We start from the raw sequence: 21,909 nt of genomic DNA on the forward strand, positions 1-21,909 counted from the left end.
TTTGATACTCTCAGCAGCCTTTTTTTATCTTTTGATAGCTTTTCTAAAAATGCCGTTCTTCAAAAGAGAAAAAACGCCTGCTGTAAGATTATGAAAATGTTGATATATAACTATTTGACGTTTATACTATTACGTAAAAAGCAAGTTTTTCCAAAGCCTACCATGACTTCACTGAGGCATCGTTTCTTGTTTAGTGTTATTAACTTAATTATTAGATATTAATATATCTGGTATTATGGTATTCTGGTATACCGGGTGCGTCTCAAAATTGGCTCACCCCTATAACTTTGTTATTTTTTCAGATAAAAGAACGATATGGTATTTGTTTTTAGTCACTTCCTGTTTCACCGGAAACGACTACAACTTTTGATTTTTAAATGGCACCGTTGGTATTTTTTACCTTATTCCATAGAAAATTACATTCTGAATAGAATGACATATTATATGTCAACTTTTGACATTTTCGATTAATAGAAAATAGTATTTTAAATTTTAATTTAGAGTGCCATGGCTATGTTAAAAACAGTAATTTTTAATCAAGGAACCTCGGAAAAATAGATTTGATATTCTAATATTTTTAGTGTCTTGTCCTGACCGTTTAGAAGATGCCCAAATCGTATTTTTAATCATATTTCAATGTTTTCAAATGGAACGAGGGTGGCTCATTAGTATATTTGGAAAGAGCATTTTTTACGAATAATTTGATACCACACACTTGGTATTTGATTAAAATTTTCGTTATGAACCGCATGTTAAAATTTCAAGTAAACCATAGGCGCAAATGTCAAAAGTTGACATATGATATGTCATTCTATTCAGAGTGTTATTTTATATCGAATAAAGTAAAAAAAATACCGAGGGTGCCATTTAAAAATCAAAAGTTGTAGTCATTTCCGGTGAAACAGAAAGTGACCACAAACAATGGAATACGTCAATCAATCCTTATTTATGTCATACACTAACATACCAAATCTCGTTTTTTTTATCTGAAAAAGTAAACAAGTTATAGGAAGTGCGTTATAGCGCAAATTTTTGTAAATTGTGAAGACAGCACCCGCTATCGTCTACATTCAAAAGCTTATTATTATTATTTTTATGGTACAATATAGAGTAAGGGACGTATTTTACTACTTTTTTTGGACTAGTGAAATGGAATATTAAGTATTTTTATAATATTTTGCTTACGGGATAACAAAATATTAAGACTCCTTCTCTACCTACAAAACAAACAGCCGAAACAACTAGGAGAGAAAGTATCTTTTTGTAAGTAGTTACATAACAAACAGCGATTTGGAGGAAAAAATCTTCAGCCACCAGATTTGCTGCTGGTGCTCCTGCTGCTGCTGACCGATCGCTGGGTGATCCCCCGCGGGGCCAAGGGGGGGCTATCGGCCGCCCGGGGCACCCGACACGGCGCCTCCCGTTCACTGACCTCTATCCGCAACCATATGATGTCGCCGATTAGCCCCACGCAGGCCTAGACTAATTAAAAGTGAGTTTTGAGGTGTCTAGAGGATAAAGTCGGACGAAAAAAGGTTAAATCGAATAATTATTCTCACAAAAAGCCCTAGAATAAGGAATCATGATTATACGTTATAGTTGTCTTCTATACAATAACAACAGGACACAGAATTGTTCTTAAGAAGAATGAGAATCTGAATTAGAGTATGGATAATCAAGATCATTATCAAGAGGGTTTCGATTTTTTATTGAATTTTATTGATTCCATCCAAAACATAACAGTCTCGCAGCGCAATTCTTCCACTACAAATAGTTGTGAAATCTCATGTAAAACCAAGTCATTTATTTTAGTTCGTGTCTATGGAAGCACCTAGGATAGATCAACAACTTTGTTGATACAATAAAATGATCTTTAATTTTCTACGTCGCTAAGTGACTTCAATGCTGTATAAGAATCAGAAGTATCAGAATAAAGATGTCAAAGTTCCTCTCATTATTTTGAATTTGGAGAGTAAATATAAGTTGCTCAGCATATTTGACTATTCAAGTCTATTTCGAAGAGGGATGTGACCCAGTTTGCGAATAATCGCTCAAGTCAAGTAATAAAGGATTGTTTAATATAATATTAAAAGCTTGTTAGCTTTCTTTAAAAAAGAGTAGCAAATATACCTAAAAAATATTAGTGGTTACTTTAACAAGAAAAGAAAAATGAAAAGGATTAAGTAGAATTACTAATGCATTTCAACATTTCATAATCATAGACCTCATAAATGCAGAATGAAAATAGGATTTTTTTTATTTAAAGTGTTCCTAATTTTTTAACGGTGGCAGATATTCGCGGTATTATATTACATATGACTTTTTGATAGTGGAAATATAACATCATGAGGCAAAATATCATGAGGTGGCTTTGACAAAAATTTATATTTTAATAGTTATTCTGCTATTCGGTGCAGAGACGAATTCAACAAATCAAAGATCATTAAAATCGGTCCAGCCGTTCTTTGAGTTATAAATAGTGTAACTCACTCAACTTTGATTTATATATTATTATATAAAAAAGAAGAACTAAATTATTGGGCAAACTTACAGTAAGATTAGCCATGAAACATGACTACCCGTAGACACCAACGATGAACTAGTGATCCTGAAAAAAGAAAATGAAAAAAGGAAAGCAAATGAGGCACGAGGCACCATTTGCAACTTGGTTAAGCAGTAGCTCACAATTCGCAAGCGTTACCATCAAAAAACCGCTGCGGAGGTACTCCAACACACATCACCTTGCCCCAGAGAAAACGATAAACAAAAGATGTTATCATAGGGTCCTTCATCGTTGCTGATTCCTACCGTATTGATGAAGCCGGAAGGCAGAAACACTAAGTGTCTACGGGTAGTCATGCTTTATGGCTAACCTTACTGTAGGTTTGCCCAATAATTTCGTTCTTCTTTTTTATTACAGTCCCCACGATCAGATCTTTTGTTTATTATTATATAGTGTTTTCCTGACTTTTGCATAAAATTTTAAAGAAGTCAATGCTGTTTCAATATAACATATTAAATATTCTTTCATTAAAGTTTCATTTGCATTAAATTACTTCAAATACTATTTATTTAAAGATGTTTTATATAGAAAGTGTCACTAGTAAAAGTCTACTAAAAAATTGCAAGACTTGCAAATGTCTTGCACCAAGACCAAGACCAAGGCGACACTGTCTCCTCAATGAACACCTCAGTAGATTGAAGCTAAAAAACAACGGCGAATGCAGACTCTGTGGGGAAAATGGGGAAAAACCAGATCACCTCATCACTGAATGCGCCGAGACGACAACCATTCGTGTCATAAACTTTGGTACGATTGATATCGGAGATGGAGAACTGACCTCTGTAAAACCGTCTCAGATACGGGCTTTTTTCAAAACCCTCAAACTGTATGTTGAGTTATAACTCTAGAAAGGGGGACACAATAGTAAGGTCGAAGCGATTAACCCCCTCCAAGACAATCTACAATAACAAACCTAAACTCAAAACTGCGCCTTTAACTCTCTTGGCATATAGAGGTCAACAATAAAAGTCGAAACGTCGACACTAGGGGATTCAATCCCGGGATTCCGGGATCCCGACGTTTTTTATCGGATTTTTTCAATCCCGGGATCCCGGGAAAATAATAACAGATCCCAGGATTTTATATAATATAGTAAAACGCTATTTTTAAGGTTGTATATGCAAAAACTTTCTTTTAGTTGAATTCCTTATAGCGCCGCCGCCGCGCGCCGCCGTCAAGCGATACGTCGGTGATTCCCGGAATAATAAAAAACTTTTGAAACAAGAAGTAGCAAACCTCTTAAAACGACTAGATATAACAAGTAAAATCATATTAGATTCTTCAGATAGTTCGGAATCGGATGAAGATTTGCCAATTCCTACTGTTCAGAACAGGTACCAGGCCTTAAATGATGACCTGTCATTTTCGGAGAGGCTAGATGAAGCGTTAACCAAAAAAATGTCAAATCGAATGACAGTGCCACCAGTAACAAAAACTGAAAACTTGGAAGCCCAAATAAAAAATGAAATGGATACGTTCCAGAAGAGTGGACAACGTGGAACAAACTTACAACTAGTTTTTGATTTTTTAAGTACAATACCGCCTACAAGTGTAGAATCGGAAAGGGGTTTTTCGTCAGCGGGCTTGATAGTTACAAAATTTCGTTCTGCTATGGGAGATGACACAATAGACAATATTATATTTTTGCGCTATTTTTTTAAAAATATGGAATAATATTATCAGTCCAGTTTCTTTTTTGTTTTGTTTGAGATTTTTAATTTTTGTTTAATGTTATTTAAGAAGAATATTTACTTATTTTTGTGTTCCAAAGACTTTGTTTTTGTTTTAACTAATTGACGTTAATTTTATTAAAATGTTCTTTGAAAGTAACATTGGCAACGTTATTACTGAAATCCCGGGATCCCGAGATTCGGGGTTAAGAATCCCGGGATCCCGACAACATAAAATTGTCCGGGATTGAATACCCTAGTCGACACCCAACTCTGATGTCTTCGAATTCTCATTTATACCTTAGTATATGATTCTAGGATTAGTTATCTCCCCGTAGACAAAATTTTTGTTTGGAAATGACATCTGTCGAGGAGACGGACTTTTCTTCGTCGGAGACGTCGCGTCGGTCATCGCGTCCATCGGTCCGGCCGTTTCGTGAGAAAAATATTCGCGTCTCGGCTGCCGATTTTTTCTACCGATGGGCTTTTTATTTGGCCGCTTCGATCCGCGTATCGATAGCTGTCGATCTGGTTGCTTGCAGTAGGAATGCGACCCGCCGCGGCCTCCGGAATGCCCTTTCTTTACGTTTACGCTACGAGGAACCGACCTATAGGGCCGGATTCCGTCTCTGTCTCTCTTTATCGCTTTCCACCTCTTTTTTAACCGACTCGTTTAAACTTAAAACAGTCTCGGAAGTTTTTACGTCAATCGTATTGCGAATTCGACGACGGGGTCGATATTCGATTAAACACATTCTTTTATTTACAACTCGGTTGTAATATAGTACAGGATCCGACTGCGTGATTACTACGCTCATCGTATTTTTAATCAAAACCTGATGTTTACGTATATATTTATGAATAGGAGAATACACTTTTCACAGGGTGTTTATCAAAAACTTGCCGCAAATAGGGGTTGCCACCGCTCAAAGCTTTTCCTACGGGCCTGGCAAGAGTGCATCGAGCATCTGTTAGGTTAGGTTAGGTTGCTGGGGTTTGGGATCATATTTGATCCCTCACTCGGAGGCCTCGGGCTCATTGCGATACCCCTGTATTGTTGTCCCATTCTTTCTTTGCGTTAAAGCGCTTTCAGCTCTTCCTGATGTCCCAGATGTTGGCTTCTGCTGCTTCCTCTAGTCCCCCCAAAAAACCTTGTCCTAAAGTTTCAAAGCGTCGGTAGTTCAATGCCGGACAGTGGCACAGCCGGTGCTCTATGGTTTCTTCTTCCTCTCTGCATAAAGCAATCCGTGTAGACTGCTATCTCTTGAGTGTTCATTACTCGTTTACTTTCCCATTCTTCTCTTGTCGGGATGCGAATCCTTATCTTTTCTTCAAGATCATGTTTGGTGAGGATATAGTCCGTTTTCTGGTCTAACAGATGTGGACTCATGTTCGCCATGATTTTCTCTATCACTGGCAGTAACCTCGAGTGACCGAGTTGGTCTGGTTCCACAGATTGGATTCCCTTAATCATAGGGCACCCTTAGCGGCCAGATCCTCCACGAGCCAGTTGATTGATTGCAAATCCATCTGTAGCCCCTATAATAAAACTACTTAGGAATTTTGGTATAAGTGCTAAACTAAAGTATATACTAGGATGTATTTCAGAAAAATATTTTAACTTCTACAGTGTGGCTCAAAAAGTTTGAGTGGATTGGGCCGATTGGGATGTGAAAATTTTTTTAAATGGAACATTTTAAACCACTTTTTTTAAATGGAACATAAAAATACTTGTATATTAGCCCTGTATATTATTGCATTTTTGGCTTCCTTTCTGATCACTTTATATTATCCTAAGATATTATTTAACATGTTTCGATAGTTTCAGAGATATTAATAAATAAATAAAAAAGAAGTGTTTTTAGCCTTTTTTTAAATATTATTAAAAGGACAAGAAATGTTCTGCAATCAAAAGTATATGTATAGTTGTTTACTATAGATGGTCTGTACTTAACTTTGCTATAAATATCGTAATATTAAACTATACAGGGTGTTCAAAATTTTATATGCCAAACTTTCTAAAATATAAAATCATTTTTCTTCGTTTTTTTGTAAATAGGACACCCTCTATACTATACCTTTGTTAAAGCGTTCACACCGGCTGCGCCGCTCCGCGTATTCTCTATTACGGTATAGAGGATTTTCTAAGATCATATGTTATGGTGAGACAATTGTCTATAGTTTTCAGTATTAACTCCTGTAGTGCCAGTACTACATCTTCATTTCTTTCTTCTGTTTCATTCTTATACTCCATTTCATTTAGTTCTTCTTCAGTGCGTCCAACAATAACTATATGATTCAAGTAGGCCATTTACATCTTCTTGATGCAGATCATGAAATCCCTTTCTAGGTAATGACTTTCTAACTTAATCAGAAATCCTTTAATTTTATCTCAAGCACAGGCGCGTGGGACAATTTCTGGCCATTTATGTGGCCATTATCTACGTTGCCGTTTCTCATCGTACGCTACAACTCGACAACTTGTTGATTTTGTTCTCTTCGTATTGAGTTACATACATATTAACCTTTGCTATTTTATATGGAATTGATAAAACCGCGAGTAAAATAAGTCACTATAGTATCAAAAATGCAAGCGCCAAATATTCGGCCTAAAACGAAGGACCCTTGTCTAGAGATAAGATTATATACAGGGTGGTCCGAACTAGATTCCGGAAACTTCGGCAGCATATTCTGTTTTGAAGAGTAATAACTTTTCGTCCGTACTTGTATAAAACTACTAAGTTAAGAAATATAAATTTCCGTGGCTTTTCACGTGAAAAATGCCTCTTGGTAAAAATCGCTACGAGCAACCGTTCTCAAGATATTTAAAAGTCAATTCATGTCATTATTGACAAAATATAAACACGTTGAGAATAGATAGTTATTTGACTGAAATAATAAATTTGGGAAGTTTTTATTTTTTTTTAAATTAATCATAATTTTTTCTGCGAAAAAATGATGATAAAACAGTTTTTGTTGAAGTTCTAACACAAAAACATATCTAATGTATGATTTCAGTCTAATAACTATTTAGTCAACATGTTTAATTTATGTCAATGATGATAGGTATTGATAATTTCGATTCCAAATATCTTGAGAACCATTACTCGCAGCGATTTTTATTAAGAGAGCTTTTTTTTATATAAAAAACGTCGTAAATGTATATCTTTTCACTCAGTAGTTTTATACAGGTATGGACGAAAAGTTATTGTTATTCAAACCAGTTAAAAGATATGTTGGTGGCGCCCTCTACAAATAGAAGTCATAATAACATTAAAATCAAATTTTTCATGTCACAAAACCCCCAGACACCAATTTTTATCGAAATATTGACGTTACTTCATGAATTATTTGGAAAAAATCGAAATAAAAATGAAACTTCTACAGCCTGTATCTCCGAAACTAAGCATTTTAGGACATACATTTATAGGAACTTTTTTAATTATTCGCAGAATATGCTGCGAAAGTTTCCGGAATACAATTCGAACCACCCTGTATACTCGTGACTCGTGAATTGTCACGGGGGTTAACAGGCCCCTCTCTTCAATGAGCACCTCAGTAGACTAAGAAACAACAGCGAACGCAGATTCTATAGATGAAATGGGGAAAAACAGAACTTCTCATCACTGAGTCCGCCATGACGACAAATACTCGTTCCATAAACTTTGGTACGACTAATATCAAAGATTAAGAACTAATTTCTGTTAAACCCTCTCAGATACTAGCTTTTGTCGTCAAAGCCTTGACACTGTATGATGAGTCATAACTCAAAAAGGGGACAAAATAGATCCATAAGGTCGCGGTGATTAACCTCCCCCTCCCATACAATCTACAATCTGCAATCTACAATGAGCATAAAAAATCCCTGACGGTATACAACAGAAACACCTTAGCCCGAATGCATTCCTTGAATGCACGTAAAATAACTCGTCTCGGCTTGTTATCGCGATCCATAACGAAGCATAATTCGCGAATTAAGAAGCGATATCGATAAAAAAGAGAGCGTATGGGCAAAAGGCGGTAGCGGTCGGTATTTCACGCACGATCGCCTGTATACCTCGCCGCCGGCCGTCCATTTAGCCGTCCGTCGTGCTCTACTTGTTCGGCGGCGGATGACACGCGACCAAGTCTGGACCATACAGAGGATGATCGGATGCGCCGGCAAATTGCCCGACAGTTTTTATCATTTAGCTGCACGAGACCGTAAGACGGGTAGTGAGACGTCTCTATTTTCGCCAACACGAATGGTACTAGAGGCATTTAAATAGGGGCAGAGAGGAATATTTTGTATCAAAATTAACAACTAAAATTTGAAGCGTCAATTAAGTATTTTTATTTTTAATAATCAGTAACGTATGTATGTCAGCAAAACATATGTATGATCTTATCTCGAAACAAGGGTCCCTAGTTTTAGGCGGAATATTTACACGCGGTTTCGCTTGCATTTTTGATACTGTTTTAGAAATATTAACTATCACACTATTACCATTCGGTTTGACATTGAAATCTGTGTAAGAATACCAACATTTCAAGGAGAATGGTTTACCAATGTTCTTAAAAATGAACAAAATATATTATTTTTTCCATAGCAACTGTTAAAATCGCCTTATATCTATCAAAAATAGTACTTTAACCGCAAGGGTAGATTAAATGATACTTTAACAGCGAGGATAGGTTAAAAACGTTATTTCTTCTCGCACATTTTTAATTCCTTCCATTTTTTTAAATTTTTGTATTTCTTTTCATAAATTATTCGGGATTTAAATGGAAGTAGTTTGGATATGGCGTTTGTCGCCTCAGCCTGAATATATGTTGGTAATTTACTTATTTGGTTTTGAGCCATTTCTGGCTCCAATTCAATCAGCAATCGACACGAAAGAGAATTAAAAAATATTGACTCAAAACTGACAACTAAAGAGACAGCTTTATTTATTTGTCAAATTACATAGAAACCAACGCCAACCCAGCCAACATTTTTTCTACTCATAATAAATTCCTTGAAATACTAATTTCTGAATATTTTTTAAAACGTAACTCGCTATGAAAAAAAATACTGTTTTATACACGACGATAAAATTGTATTATCGTCTCCCGAAATTAATCCACTTGCGATTTCATCGCCCATGAATTAATCTCTTCGGTCGACGATAAAAATACCATTTTATCGTCTTGTATAAAAAATAACTATTTATCTACCCTTTCTAGGGCTATAAATCCTACCATCTTAGGGCTTTTTAATTTATTTTTATATGCTACAGCAAAATAAACCACTAATTCACCACAATACACCAAAACCCTTTTACTTTTGCATCTTAAGCATCATCAGCAGATGATTAAAACTAAAAACTCCAGTTTTTAGTTTTAATCATCCCCAGTTTTTAGTCTTAATCATCTACTGATGATACTAACATGGTTAGCCAAACGCGCGTCTAGTGCAAAAGTAAAGTGTTTTGGTGTATTGTGTAATTCAATATTTATTTTCGCCGCATCCTGGAAACTTATACATTTATTTTTCGTTGGTCGTGACCTCTCATTACCAGCGGCATTAATTGCACGATCCGTCGCCCATTGTCCATTTCTTCATCTCTTATAGTCGATCTCGGGACGGATTTATCTGCGATTTATCGACAATGGGGCGCTAAATCGCCGACCGCGGCGCTCTCTGTTGGCGGCCCCACGAAACGCACCGCCGACATGACGGACAACAAATATATCTGTCAATCGGTCAGCTCTCTCTCCGCTGCGACTGTCGGCGGCATTGGTCAGTTGCAGAAAGAAAGAAAGGACGGTTTTCTTTCGTTAGCGATCGGTCGGTCGGCTTGCATTTTAATTTTCCTCCTCATGTGGACAGAGCTTGCGACCAAAAACCGCTTTTTTCGAAAACCGAACAAAGATTCTCCGCTATCAAATAACAAAAAAAAATAGTAAGAAAAACAATGAGAGTGTATTTATATACTATTTATGGACCACCCCTCTGTATCCGTTACTGCCTGGATAGTCTTTACAAGAGGATTTTTTTTTATTCTTAACCATTTTGTAAAACATCCATTCTTTATTAAAAAAAAATACTTGTTTTAAAATGGTTAATCCCGTTCATTCTTTTCCAAATTTCCTTAGCGTTTTAGGGAAAATAAAAAAAACATGAAAATATGGTTGAATTTTTCCTAAAAATCAAAACTTTGTTTTTATGTCAATATAATTTCGTTTTCATTCTTTGATAGATTGTTATTGATAAAATTTTAATTAACGTCATATTTTTTGCTGTTTTAAAATGTTAAAGAAGCACAAACTTAATTTACTTTAATGCTACTGAAAGGGTGATAATAGTTATCAGAAAATGTAGTACTTTAACCACATCCAAAATTATGACGTTAATTAAAATTAATAGCCGGTATAGGCCATTATAAGCCATCTTATTCATTGCCATAGAAACGCGTTTTGATTTTTAGGAAAAATTCAACCCCATGGCCCGTATTCTGTAACTTTGAAAACGCTGAGCGCTTTTAGACGCTTTTGTCTTGCTCTTTAGTGAAAATTACTACTTCTTCTATAAATTCCTCAATAAGTAATTGATATTTTACAACTTGACAGCTATAAATATTGTTCAAAACATCGAAAATGCTGAGAAGCGTCTTCAAAACTTCCCTCGTATAATAAGAATAATGACATATCCATAGAAAAATACGTTGACATAACTCAACAATAGGTTATGAAATTCACGTAACATTGACATTTTTCATTGTTACTGTCAGTTATCAAATTTTGACTATTAGCTACATTAGAAATTGTGATGTTGCCCTTGGATGTTGCCATATGTGCTCAACGCGTATCGAATGGCAACGAGAATACCAAAATGGAGTGCCTTGCGTTTCGCTGATCGAATATTTGCGCTCACCGCTTTGAAAGCGTAACGTTTTTATGTCAAAGTTACAGAATACGAGCCCATATTTTCATTTTTTGTTTAATTTTCTCTAAAACGGTATGGAAATTTTAAAAACTTTAAAACTTTTTTTTTACTTTTTTTTAACAATTTTAGAACAAGCAAAATTTGTATGAAAAGTACATTTTTCTCAAAACGTCAGTAATGCAATACCCTGGTATATCAATACCGGGTGCGTCTCAAAAGTGGCTCACCCCTATAACTTTTTATTTCTTCAGATAAAAAAACAAGATCTTGTATGTTAGTATATGAGATAAATTAGGATTGATTGACGTATTCAATTGTTTTTGGCCGCTTCCTGTTTCGCCGGAAATGACTACAACTTTTGATTTTTAAATGGCACCCTCGGTATATTTCTACTTTATTCGATAGAAAATGACACTCTCAATAGAATGATATATCATATGTCAACTTTTGACATTTTCGTTAAAATAATCGTATTTTAAATTTTAGTCTAGAGTGCCACAGCTGTGTTAAAAACACTAATTTTCAATCAAGAAGCCTTGAAGAAATAGATTTGATCGTCTAATGTTTTTCGTGTCTTGTCCTGACCGGTTAAAAGATGCCCAAATCATATTTTTAATCACATCTCAATTTTTTCAAATGGAACAAGGGTGGCTCATTAGCATACTATTTGAAAAAAGCATTTTTTACGCATAATTTGGTACCATACTTGGTATTTCGAGTCAATTAGAGACGCAAATGAATTTTGCTGGAAGATCTCTCAATTATTTCCAATGTTTTAAATAATAATCAGGCGGCTTAACCGCCCCAAGATAGCCCTTAGTGATGGCCCTTATTGACTGGTCAGCGATGTTTTTACTGTGGAGTTTTCAATGTATCCCTCAAGCCTATTTTTTAATGTAGTTTTTATGAAGGTCTTTTTGCCACGTTGATGTCCTGAGGATGGAATAAATAAATTCCGAAAGCTTGACAATTAATAAAGTGTATTAATTCTAGTTCAAACCCTTCCGACTGCAACCCCACCATTTCCTAGATTTTCGTAACATATTTACATACATGCCACACAAAATTAGCCATACAGCGATTTTACAAACGAATTATAAAACTAAAGAACGGATGGTAAATTTACTACTATAATCTGTGGCAAGAAATAACCATCAATACTGTTATTAAATTCACAAATTAATTTTTTCAGTGTATTCATTTTTACATGTTTATATGTAATTTTTATAGCGTTTTTGCTGGTAGGCGCCTGTCATCGTCTGCTGTTCCCTCCGACTTACGGCCCGTACCATATAATAAGTCGATATTTTTGCCGTTGGGCCGCGTTTACGTCTTGGGCCGGCTCGCATAATGGCCATTGTGGTCCGGTAATTGCGACCGGAGCGATAAGGATCAGCGCGCGTCCGGCCTCGGCCGTAATCCGGGCATCCCGCGCGCACCAGATACCATCTCGGGGGGCGGCTCTTATCGCCGCGCCGCCGTTTATTGAACATAATTGAACGCGTGTCCGCAACAGACCCGCCGATCTTTATGCCTTCATGTCGCCGCCCGCTCCGATTATCTGCCGCCGTGCTCCCTGTCTTACCCGTTGTCTTCGTTTGTGGACAGGAAAACAGGGTGTCCCAAAATAACCGGCCATACACGCAAGGGATTTTTGAGCGATCAGTTCGGCGGTTCAGATATGACAATCCATATCCGCCGACTCGGTGGTTCAGATATGTTGGTATTCACTAACGCGCATATCGAGGGTCACAGTGCAGTACATTGAACAAAAAATAATTTGCGTGAATTTAATAACAATATTGATGGTTATTTCTTGATCCACAGATTATTATTGTAGTAAATTTAAATGAAACAATAATTATGTTTACATAAAAAAATCGCTACAATTAAAATGCAAATAATTATAATAAATGGAGATTGTGTTTTCTAAGAGGGCTGACTTTATATTTACAGGAACAACATATAAACATAATATAATATACTTACCCTTAAATTATAAAACTACTAATCACCCACGCTCTGAGACTTTCTCTTGAACTGTTCTGCGTCTTTCCTCCTAACTAACGTTTTTAATCGAATAGTTAATGCGCATCAGCTTTACAAGATGTCACGTGCCGTTGCGCAATATTTTACTAAATATATTATGGTAAATTTACACAAGTTTTGTGAATATGTCTAGGCACATGCAATTTTACTACAAGATTGCATTTCTGATTTAAATTTAATTTGTAATTATTTTTTTTGTGTACCTCTGTTACTATTGTACCAAACCGTCCTCTCGTTCTTTCTTTGCGTTAAAGCATTTCCAGCTTTTGGCAAGGTCCCTGATGTCGTTGCTGTTGGCTTCTGCTGCTTCCTCTAGTCCCTCCAAAAAACCATGTCCTAAAATTTTAAAGTGTCGGTATTCCAGTGCAGGACAGTAGCACAGCAGATGCTCTATGGTTTCTTCTTCCTCTCCTCAATCTCTGCAGCAATCCTTGTTGGAAATATTCCATCTCACGAGGTTTACCCCCCGGGGGCAGTTTCCAATGACGACTTTCGAGTGTTTTAGACCGTTAAAGGATTCCCATTCCAGGTCTTCCATTAAGTCTTCCAGCTTCTTGAGTTCCGCTTTAAGTTGGTTTCCACTTGGGAAGCAGAACGGTTCTAGTCCAGTTAATACAAGTATTCGCTCCTTTTCTAGCTAGATCGTTTGCTTTTTCATTACATTCTATCCCCTAGTGCAGGAGGACTTTTTTTTTCTTTGCCTATTTTGTTCAACTTCTCTAGACATTCTTTGGACAATTCCGAATGATCATTTCTCGTTTCCACTAGTTCCTATCGCATCTTTCGATATCGTAGATTTTTACCTGAAGGATGTTAGGGTAAATGTCCATTGGTTCGAAGTATTTAGTTTTTGTCCCAAATACTCGATCCTTATTCGGTATCCCACGTTTTGGTGTGGCCTTTTATCTGCCAAGCAAACGTTTCTCTTTTCCAATTCTTTTTATTGCTCAATACTACAGTGTTAGTAACATTCCATCCAGACCACATAAATTGGATGATCAGCAGGGTATATTGTACCTATCTAGTACACACACTTTTCTAGAAACGTAAAAAAGAAGTACAAATACCGCGGAGTCCCGGAACCACCGCCGTTGACACGCATCGACGTTTCGACGATCGATTCCCATCCTTCTTCGTTTTTTTCGTGCCAGAGCGACCGCCAAGCGCGACCAGGCAAAAAACTCCCCGGCAACGTCGACAACAATAACGATCTCCTCACATTTTTCAATCTATTTTTAGCCTCGAAAAGAATGCCATTTCGATAAATATATGTGTGCGTATTACCTTACGACTACTACTACTACAGCAGCCTCAGAACGACAAATACGTAGAAAGCTTTAGTAGTGCACCAGGAAAAGTTAGTAGTCGATATGTCATAAAATCTTACACTAACATTACAGTTCACTTAACGCCAAGATGCACACCAGGCAATATAAACGGCCGCTTGCGAACCAGAGCCTCACAGTGACATTATGTACTCCGCTTTTCAGGATTCTGCAGCAAAGACTTCCTTTATACAAGTATACAAGAGCTTTTTCGGGTAGCACTAGACAACCATATGTCCTGTCAAGGCCTGTTGTATAATCCGCACTTTATTCCTGCTAAGCATTGGCAGATCCTTTGTGATTTAAAAATTAAGTCCTTGCTGCAGACATTCTGCTTTTTCCTGATCCAGAGTTTTACTGCACTACAGGTTATACCCATTGAGTATTCCCAGTACTTGCTCTATACCAATATAGGATTGCGCTGCTAATTCTTCGGCATTTTTGGTACCTGTCATTGCAGCCCCTTTTCGAGCGTGTCGCTTGAATTAATTCAGAGACAGTTGAACTGTCATCCTCGAGTCCAAGGGACGACTTAGTGTGATGTTTTTCTATATTTCTATAGCATCGTCAAAACGTAAAAATTATTTAAAACTGGATCCTGACTTTAAAGAAGCGTGTAATGTCCAGAGAGATGAGCGACGTTGAAATCAATAGATTTTTGAGCTTCTTATTATAGAGATCAGTTTCCGAGTCAAATACTGATGATATTGTCTTGCTAAAAAAATATCTAAAATACATTTTATTCACGACTCGTCTATAATTTGATTATTATACATGAGTTTATGAAATAATAATAATATTCATTATTCACTAGTGAATAATGGTTTCATTATTCACCGCTTTCACGGATATCTCGATCCAAACTCCAAACAAGAGCTGTGCTCGATCCAAACCGGCTTGGAATGCGATTGTACGTACAAAATAAAAAAAAAGGTGGCTATGAAAGCATTGAAATGCCACGTCACGTTGCGTTGTCGCGCTGTTGTGGTTGCTTTAATTCCGAGTTTAATTCAAAACGTCAACATTTTGTTGATAGTCCTGGATAAAGTATAGTATTCTACTCGCATATAATGGCTGTTATTCACTTGGATGATTTATGACACTCGCTCGTGTGTTTATGACACAGACTCGTGTCATAAACTTCATCCGCGTGAATAACAGCCACCATTACATTATGCTCGTTGAATAATATAAAAATTAAAAAAAAAATTAAATCATTATCTGGTACTCATACTTGTGAGATGGAGAATTAAAAAATATTTTTTTTTGTATTTAAAGCATTTTAAAATGTTGAGCAGTTCCAATTAAAAAAAAACGAAGAAAAACAATTTTAAATTTTAGAAAGTTTGGCATAGAATTTTGAACACCCTGTATTGTTTAACACTACGATATTTATAGCAAAGCAAGTACAGACCAACTATAGTAAATACCTAGTATAGTTTTTAGTTCAGGAAATTTTTTCCATTTTTAATATATTTTTTTAAAAGGGTGAAATGTTTTTTATTTATTTATTAATATTTCTAAACTATCAAAAAATAGTTAATAATATCTTAGGAATATGTAAAGTGATCAGAAAGTGATCACAAAATCACAACCAAGCCAAAAATGCAATAATATACAGGGTGTTCCAGTTAAAAAAATCATCTCGATCCACTCACACTTTTTTGAGCCACCCTGTAGAAGTTAAAATATTTTCGAGAAATACATCCTTTAGGTTTGTACTTATATAAAATTCCTAAATTTTTTATTATAGGAACTACAGATGCCTGACGCACTGTTGCCGGGCCCGAATAAAATAGTAGGAACGACTTTAATCGTTGTAACCCCTATTTGTGGAGACTTTTTGTTGGCACCCTATTAAAAGTGTATTCCCCTATTCACAAATATATGTAAAAATTGGATTATGATTAACTACGTGATGAGCGTAGTAATGCGTAGCAACCCTGCCGCCGCGGCCGCGCCGGGCGGCGCACAATGTAACGAAAACTAAAATAGTGGGACATTGGCATTTTTCTTCAGTTATCACTATTCTTGCTGACATTTTTTGACAGAAATTAAATAATACGACTAAGAATTTTTGCTACAGGGTGAAAAGATTAAAAAAAGGCGTAAAGGAAAGTCAAAAAAAATACGAAGTTTTATAAAAGGACTTTACAGGTATATTTTTTTTATTTACGAAGAATTTATAGCTCTTATGGACCAAAAACGTTATCAAATTACTGTCGAACAATCATTTATCTCCCGCTAATATGTCAAAACTCAATCAACATTCCTAAATATTCAAATAATCAGGGATAAATTAGATAAGACTGCAAAACTCAAAGAGAACGACACAAGTGGCAAATATCATTTAACAGTTTTAAATAATATGATAATATGCGAAAAAAACGTATTCAACTTCAACAAAGGAAATCATAATACACACCTCACAAAAAATTTCGCAACACATATTTTTCGTAGTATTTATCCTTGAAACGCTTCAAACATTTTTATGTGAAAAACTTAAATCTAAGGTCTGCCTGAGTTATGATATACCGTATGATCGAAAAAAAATGGCGTCCAGTTGGCTGGGAAATGACGATCGATGACATTTCCCATATAAATTTACATATAAAATGACAGCGATCTTCATTTCCAAGCCAACTGGACGCCGTTTTTTCTCGATCATACGGTACTTTCCATTCCTTAACAAGTTGCTATTAATGCAAATAACTTTTAAGATTATTGTTAACCAAGAGACTTTAAGGATACTTTGCAGTTTTCCAAATGAATAAGTGATGCGATAATTTATGTGGGGTGTATATTATTCCAAAATAACATAATATGTAAGGCACTTACATAAAACATGCTTAAAAATAATTCTCAATTTCTTCTCCATCCATATACAAGAGCTCTTTCGCTTCCGGAAACAAGTCTACTTTTTTTATTTTTAGAGTGCTTTGGTCGCAGATGTGAAAGTAGAGGATCTGAATATATCAATAAGTTGTGCAATATATCTTCAATAGTTTGGCACCAACAATGATGCAGCATTGAGGGTGGAGTGTTAAATACATCGAAGAGAATTTTGCCGGTTTGAAAAAATATTCTCTTGAGTAATTTTTCTCCAATGTTGAGATTTTCTGAATTGTTGTAAGCTGTCCCCCACCCCAATGTGAGGATGGTTCCTCGCCCCTAAAATAGCATTCAGTATGTTCATAGCAAGCGTATAGCTTTTTCAATAAAGAAATTATAGCACCAAAAATTACGGATAAACACTACGGTCGAATCAATGGAAAACGTAATTATTGCCGAAGAAATTTATTTTTTTCTTCCAGGTTCGGATCTAGGTGGATGAAATTTTTATGTAACAGTATACTAGAAGGTTCACTATATGATATTTTGTATATATAACCTTGCGCGAATGTTTTTTTGCGTTTTTTTGAAAGTCATAATAAACATGTAGAAACTAGACTTGAAAAAATTGGGACATTTTTTTCAGGTTTGTTGTTGGTAAAAGACCCCTCTTTACGGAAAAAATTGTTGGAATTGCACCACACAAGGAAACTTCTGAAAATAATAAATTTCATTGTATGCAATTTTTGTACAGATTTGGTAAATTAAGGAAACCATAACTTTAACCCGCCATAACTCCCCGACTAAGAGGTCAACTCAAGAAATATCTCACATGGTAGGGCTCTGGGATGTCCTTTATCCATCTATATAAAAAACTTGATGAATTCATTTTTTTGTTTTTTGGGCTAATGTCCCGCATTTCCCGATTTCGTTACACTGTGCGGCGCGGCGCCGGAACCACACAAGCGTCGCTAGTGTTAGGAATAAATAAACATAATTTTGCTTGTTTTAAAAAAGACTTTTTTTAATTACTAATGTTTGTTTTTATTGATCTGAGGCCGCTGTAGTAGTAGAAGAAGAAGACGGAAGATGCGAGCCGCAATAACGCAGAAACGACAACAAGATGAAAAAGAAGAAAAAAGATGCACCGGTTGTTTTTCCTATGCCGTCCGTAGGCCTTTACCCCATTTGGTCCGCGGCTCGTAAAGCTATAATAGGAAATAGAAGAAGCCACGCAGTCTAACCTAACCTAAACGACCACCGGTCTTGTTCAAATTTGGTATGGCCGCAGCGAAGAAGAAAAGACTCGCGGACTATGAGCGGGGAAAAAATCTAATTGAATTTCAATAGTACTGGGTATGATTAACAATGCCCCGATCGTCGCATTGTTGTATCATCTACTAGCGATTAATTATGCTTTTTTCTATGATGGTTGTTATTCTTCTTCTGACCAGGTGTTTGGTTTGGTTTTTATATACAGCTATCATTACGATCGGTATTGAATACTGAGAGAGTGCTTAGGTGGTGTTCTTCTAAGAACACCTTATCACTGAGTGCGCCGAGACGACGACCATTCGTGCCATGAACTTTGGCACGTCTGATGTCGAGGATGGAGAGCTGGCCTCTGTGGAGCCGTCTCAGATACTGGCTTTTCTCAAAGCCCTGAGACTGTATGATGAGTTATAACTCGTTATAACTCAAGAAAGGGGAACACACAATAGATCTGTAAGGTCGCGGTGATTAACTCCCCTTCTAAACATTCTACATTCTACATTCTAGGTGGTGTTCTTAAAAACTTACTGTTCATATTGTTACAAGAATTCTTATAGTACCCATTTTTTATAGAATACACTATATGGACAAAACTATGCCCCAAGTTATTGTAGAATGTAGAAGGTTTAGGAGGGGGGGGGGAGTTAATCACCGCGACCTTACAGATCTATATGCTCCCCTTTCTAGAGTTATAACGAGTTACAACTCATCATACACTATCAGGGCTTTAACAAAAGCCAGTATATGAGATAGCTTCACAGAGGCTAGCTCTCCATCTTCGACATCAGCCGTACCAAATACCAAAGTTCATGGCACGAAGGGTCGTTGGATACTCAGTGATAAGGTGTTTCTCCATTTTCAGACACCTTACGTTTTTAAATAGTTTGGATACTGTAAAGGAAAATATTCGAAAATAAGTCTGGGGGTGACATGCAATTTTTAGTCAACCGATTATTTAGTTGTAAAAGTGAAAACAATACATACTGGAGCCGATCGGCCGACTATTTATTTGATTACATAGCGGCTCCATAAGAACTCTATTGGTTACAAATCTGCAACTAAATAGTCGGCCGACTAAGAATTGCCTGTCACCCCCAGACTTATTTTCGAATATTTCCCTTTACTGTATCCGAACTATTTAAAAACTAAGTCAGAGGATTCAAGGTGTCTTGTTTTTCAAAATATTTTTCTAGAAGATATGCGATAATTGTTTTGAGTAGTTTATATGCAATAAACTAATTTACTTTAATAATTATTAATTATTATTTTAATAAAAAAACTCATCTTATTTAAATAGAGATGCAAAAATAATCCCTCGCTCATAGTCACGGCTGAATAAATTTTGTGTTTAGAGGAAGTTTCGTCATTACAATCTATCTGATTAAATCTAACTTATGTAAAAATCAGACATGTAAAAATAAGTAAAGTTCATTTATTTTTTGTGGAGCTTTGATACAGTCTATCTTTATCAAAAATCCACTTTTTGATTTGCTATCGTCTGTTAAAAGTTCTGATGGAAAGTTTCTGATACTTTTGATACTACTTCACAGTAATATTCTACAATATTTATACAAAAATCAGCCATACAAATTTAAGTTAAGTAACTGTTAATTTTAGTTATCTTTCTCATCCTGTATCTGCCAAGGTGTCACAGGGCGAACTCCACAAACACGCCGGTATTCAAAGCACATGAGAGCACTACTGAGAGCCTAAAGTTTCATCCTTGTCAAAATAAGTTATGTCAGATCGCTCTGGGATCTTACTGTATTATGCGTGGTCAATGAATATTATAGTTAACACATTCGTAGTAGAATTATCTTTGGTGTGGTCCATATACAGTCATATTTTTCATAAATATTCATAAATTTCATAACATTTTCTTCTGACCACCTACTTGAGGCCATTTTCAATACCACTTGAACGCCAAAAGTTAAACCATAGTCAACTGAGACATGAATGAACTCATCTGTAAAAATTGACATGGTTTGTCGTGTTGAATCCTTTTATGAAAATGAATTTACAATTTCGGTTATATTCAAGAACTATCTATTCCAAATAAAATTACTTTACATTACAATTCTCTATGCTGTGAGTGACATAGATGCTGTAAAAATCCTTCGTTTCTATCATGCGAGAAATCGTTTGTTGAAGATAAGACAATTATTAGGTAGATAATAGAGGTATGTACGTGTTTTAGACATATTTAGGCATGGATTGTGAAAGCCAGACAGAAGAATTAACCTTACTGACGTATTTTGTTTTTGCTCTTGCTTACTGACGTGTTTTTTTTCTTACTTTTAACACTGTTTTTTCTATGATACGTGATAGACTACACCAATCATAAATACCATATGATCAAATTCAATAAAATTGAGTATTAAGCATTAAATTGTATAAATATATTTTTACAGCATTAAATTAACAATAAAAAATATAGTTTTTTCATTTCAGAATAGACAATAATTATTAAGCAACATCTTTTATCTTTGATATAGACATTACTTCATTTTTTTCCTCATGTTTTTCCCTGTAATTCTTCTTAAAAGCGTTTTCTTCTTAAGTATTTCTTCTGCATTTTCCTGTAATAATGATTTGATGTAAGCTAAATTTGTTTTTTGTGCTATTTTTACTGTCGAATCTGAAATATACCTAGTGACTAAAAAGGAAGACACCTAGATATATTCATATACCGAGTGGTGCATTGTCGTTGGAAACATAAGAAATCCCATGCAAATTTTGAACTTTCCAAATATTGGCTCCCCTGTTAATTTTACAGAGAATTCGTAAATAGTTTTAAAGGTTTACGTATGCTAAATACACATGCCAAATTTGAACAGTTTTGGACAAGCCGATTTTAACTAATTTAAGAAAAACTGCATCTATTTTTAAATTAAAACTGAACAGACTGAACATCAACTCTAATTTGTTGTGTTATAGTACCTACATTATTACGTTATAGTACCTATGGTTAGTGCCCCCGAAATGCATTTATGTAATTTAAAACTTGTTCGAATGAGGCAAAACCCTAACGTATAGAAAATACAATTTGACATTGACAAAATCATGACATTTGCCTGGTTTTAGTATTGTTACCTGTCCAGTTTTAATTTAAAAATAGACGCAGTTTTTCTTAAATTACTTAAAATCTGCTTTTTTTAATTGTTCAAATTTTGTACTTGTATTCAGCATACGCAGACCTTTTTAAAAAAGCTATTTACGACTTCGCCGTAAAATCAACAGGGAAGTCAATATTTGAAAAGTTCAAAATTTCATGCGATTTCCTATGTTTCC

At 35.6% G+C, this 21,909-nt stretch overlaps 1 protein-coding gene across 2 annotated transcripts in view; it reads left to right on the plus strand.

Moving 5' to 3' along the window:
- The window catches only part of LOC115885169 (serum response factor homolog), a 136,735-nt gene that overhangs the window by 102,590 nt on the left and 12,236 nt on the right, over window positions 1-21,909 (plus strand). The gene's annotated exons all lie outside the window — the stretch shown is intronic.

Source organism: Sitophilus oryzae, unplaced genomic scaffold (genome assembly GCF_002938485.1).
Source record: "Sitophilus oryzae breed Bouriz unplaced genomic scaffold, Soryzae_2.0 scaffold_376_pilon_pilon, whole genome shotgun sequence".
NCBI lineage: Eukaryota > Metazoa > Arthropoda > Insecta > Coleoptera > Curculionidae > Sitophilus > Sitophilus oryzae.